The sequence below is a fragment of the Eutrema salsugineum genome, unplaced genomic scaffold (assembly GCF_000478725.1).
Source record: "Eutrema salsugineum unplaced genomic scaffold, Eutsalg1_0 scaffold_12, whole genome shotgun sequence".
In the NCBI taxonomy this organism is placed as follows: domain Eukaryota; kingdom Viridiplantae; phylum Streptophyta; class Magnoliopsida; order Brassicales; family Brassicaceae; genus Eutrema; species Eutrema salsugineum.
The window spans coordinates 7,258,199-7,262,587 of NW_006256895.1; positions in this window are offsets into that span (position 1 = coordinate 7,258,199).

The window sequence follows — 4,389 nt, forward strand, 5'->3', positions numbered from 1 at the left end:
ACCCCAGCTGAAAACAGGTTTTTCAAAGTCAAACTTAGTGACTTTAAACAAAGTGCTCTTGGGAGACACCCCAAGCTTATCCTTGTATATAATCTTTTTATTCTTTTCTCTCATTTCTTTTTATGTTTTAGGATCTTTTGATGAGTTTTGTGAGTTGGTCTCAGGTTCTAGGTGATTTTTGGAGGACATAGCTCAGTGATGAATGGAATGGAGCATGTGAGAGAGCTGAGAGAAGTGTTTAAGGACTGAAAAACTTGGAGAACGCCTCAGTGCTACCTAGGTGTGCGGTTTGGATCAAGAAGAGCCCAGGCCGCAGCAGGACTCGCAATTTACTCCGGCCTGGGCGTGCTACCTAGTGAAAGATGTCCAGGCCGCAGCAAAAGAAGAACAGGCCAAGAGTTCTAAGTCCCAAACTCTGCTACCTGGTGCTGCGGCCTAGAAACAAGAGAAGCCATACCGCACATCCATTCGCAAAACACTCCAATTTAGGTGTGCTAGCTGGGAAAAGAGAAACCAGGTAGCAGCATAAGAAGATTGGCCAATTTTCTAAGTAAAAAAAACCTGCGGCTTAGGTGTGCTACCTGGGAAACACAAGACCAGGCCGCCGCAACGGAGTTCAGGCCAAGCCAAATCCATCTCCAGTGGTGTCTGGCCTCATCTGGTGCAGATACTCACTCCCCTTTTGCACAAGAACCACACCAGGTATCACTCCAAACACTTGTACATGAGCATTTAACATTTTTCTTTATCTTTTGCATTTCATGTTTGATTTTTTTCTCTTTCTCATGCTTTTATAACACAAGGGACTGTGTTATTTAAGTGTGGGGGAGGGGTTTTGTGTTTACTAATCATGTTTATTCTGCTCTTATTTTCCTTTTCACTTTGAGTCTCATTTTGCATTCATCTAAGTGCATATAAAAACAAAAAAAATGGAAAAATCTGAAAAATTTTCACAAAAAAATGCTCATGCAGTTGCATTCACATTTTAGGATTGAGTCTAGTCTGCATTTTCATATAGGTTGCATCATATGCAAATGGGAGTAATGATAGTTCTTTCCTTGAGAGTACATCACTTTGAGAATTTGGATTAAATATGCTTGTGAAATGACTTCTTTGCTTGCAAGGCTTGAAATGGTTTGAATCTGAGAAGCAAGTTTGAATTGAACTCAACTGTAATAAGTGAAAACCTTGAACTTGACTTGAAATTATCTTTGATGCATTGTTTGAATAAGCTTGTGGATACCTATATACATATTTGAGCTAGAATCCTGTTTTGACCACCCTCTTCCTTAGCTCAAATAGCTGAGTCCACATCTGGATCAGTTTTCCTCACCTTGAACCCATCCTTCCTTCAAGCCAAATGTTTGTGTGTGATTGAAAGGCCACCTTGGATCAAACTTAGCAGAAAGTGTTAGGTTTAGAGCGACAAGGGAAAGTCTCATTGAGTGTTAAGTTCCATCATCAAGGAGCTGAGAGATTTGGTGAGAACTAAGTGTGGGGGAATACTTGTTGGTGAGTGGAAAAAGGAGAGATGAGTGGAAATAAAAGGAGAATGGTGAGAACTAGGGGATAGAAAAAGAAAAGAAATCAGTCTTGGAGTTTTGAGTCAAGAAAGTGAGCTCTAGTGTTTTGAAAAGAAAAAGTCTAGCCTCTAAGTGAAAAGAAAAGAAAAGAAGCCCAAGAGCTCAAATGTTTTAAAAAGAAAGAAAAAGAGGCTAGAGGTTACAAAAGAAAGTGAAAAAGAGCTATGTAAAGTTTGGACTCCAAGACTTGAGTGTGAAAATGAAAAGTGAGTCCCCTAGTGAGAGGAAAATGAGTGTGGAAAGTGAGGATCTTGAGAGGTTGAGCAAGTGAGAAAGCTTTGAGTAGAGTGTGGGGTGGGATGAGTCCTTGCCCTTATATGCATAGGTTGCTTTTTACCTTTAGCATTCTGCCAAAGTTTGATCATTCATAGAGAGATCCCCTTGCTGCATTGAACCCACTCAGGCGCTGATGAGATCATTTTAGTCTCATTACCTCACCCTAGCCAAACTTTGCTTGTTTGAACATTGCATCATTTGATCCACTTGGTAAAGAGCTTAATGAATGTCAAAGAGTTGAGGAATAAGAGAACTTGTGGAGATTACTGTTGAGTTGATACATCAGAGTATGGTCTTGCATTGCATATTGAGCATGAACTTGAATTCTCTTAGTTGTCACTTTTCTCTTTCAAAGGAAATATGAACTCCCAATGCATTCAACCTCTCTCTCTCATTTGTTCTTTTTGCTTGAGGACAAGCAAAGGATAAGTGTGGGGGAGTTGATATATTCATAAATTGCATCATTTAATGTACATATTCTAGTCAAAATCATGTCTCATTTGCATGCATTTTAGGTCTTTAGGCATTGTTTTAGGACTTAGGAGATTGCATTAGGTCCAAGAGAGTTTTGCATGTTTTGGAGTGTTAAACAGGTGCTTTTGGAGCCAATTTGGAGTGGATGATGTGATTCAGATGAAGAAATGGAGTTGGAATGATCAAAAATGGTGAAAAGGAGCAATTTTGGGTTTCTCGGCAAAATGGTGTACTGAAGGTCGAAGGTTCTCGACCAAAATCCTTCCCGCAGGTAGCTTTCTCGGCCAAAAACACGTATCGCGGTCAAGTCTCTCGGCCAAAATCTCCGGGTGCAGACACGTTTCCGAAATCGCCTGTCCGGGGAACCTTCCGGTCAGATTTAGCTGTCGGAGTCTTCATAAAAGTTGGAGATAATTGCGTCAAGAGTTCTTAACAGTTGGAATCAAGGAATTTGGACCACGGAGCTGAAAGATATGGTAATCGTAAGACGAACAGGTCTCGCACTCATTCCAGAGCAATCCGATATTCCTGAATGATCGCCTGTCCGGGGAACCTTCCGGTCCGATTCAGATGTCGGGTGCTTCATAGTCGTTGGAGAGGATTTGATCACGGTCTCATAGCAAGCGGAATCGTGGAATTCGGACGCGTGAGCAGAGAGTTAAGCTCGTCGGAAGGAACCCCTGTCTCGCAGCTGTTCCGGACCAAGCAGATCAGTTCTGAAGAATGCGAAGGACGGTGTACTTCCAGGCCGATTCAGTTTCCGGGGTCTTCATGAGAATCAGAGAGACAATTGAGTCTTCTTTCCAGAACGTCCAAGAGCATTCGATTCGGAGCTATGAGCAGGAAGATACGGTCTCCGGAATGGACACATGTCTAGACGCCTCTCTCTGGTCGTGTAAATGCACTGCAAAGATGTGCCCTCCAGGAAGCCTTCCACTTCCCAAGCACCGAGGCTTCCTTCACCAAAATTGGGGATAAATGATCCCTCTGTCATCTGCAACCAAAATCACTCAATTCGGACAATTATCTTAGAAGTTACACTCTCCGGAATACGAAGTGGTCCAAGCTGCTCTGAATGCTGCGAGATGGTCTTGCGACTTGGTTAACTCGCAAGCCTGAAGACGAATGCCTGGAAATTGACGCTGCGAGTTGAGAAGTGCGGGTAAGCTATCAATGGATAAGGTCTGAGGCTCCCGAGCAAGAAAATTGCTAAGTCCACAATACTGCGACTTGGGCATGCTACCTGGGAGACACTGGAACCAAGCCGCATGATCATTCGCAATTTACTCCGACTTGAGCCTGCGACCTGGGACTAGGGATGACCAAGTCGCACATGTACATTCACCAGAAACCTCCTTGGTCCTGCGAGTTGAAGAAGAAGAAGATTAAGCCGCAGCAAGACTCGCAAAACACTCCTACTTGGGCGTGCGGCTAAGACAAAGCGATTTAAGTCTCACAAGACAAGTTCTTCATTTACTGCGACTTGGGCGTGCTACCTGGGAGACACTGGACCAACCCGCAGTAATTCCACTTTACCCACTAAAGCCGGGTCAGGACCCGGTTTGTTCCGGGCTGACCCGGTTCATTAGCACTTAGTATATATAGCTTTTTGGAGAAAAAACCCTAGAGATGTTATCTTCTACTTAGTTTTCTCTCTAGTTTTCTTTCCTTTTTAGTGTAAAACGTTTTTGATTAAGAGATATCTGAAGGGATTTGATCATTCCAAGTCTGTTTCTTATCATCTCATCCTCTCATTTCTACTTCTAATCATGATTAACATCATCTCTTGCAAAAGATTAGATGTGTTCTTCATGATTAGTGAGTAGTCATCTTTTAAACTTCTAGATGTGTAGATTAGGGTGCTTAGATGTTTGATTGGTGATGTTTAGGGTTTAGATTCTCATTCCATTTCCTTAGTTAGCTGCTCCTAATGCCAGATTTCCTTGGGAAAGTGAAATCTGGGTTCATAGACATTTCATGCACGAAAAGTGTTTGATGAAATGCCTGAATGAGCTAACTTAAGGGTTTATGCCTTTTTCATCATGGGAATGATTTG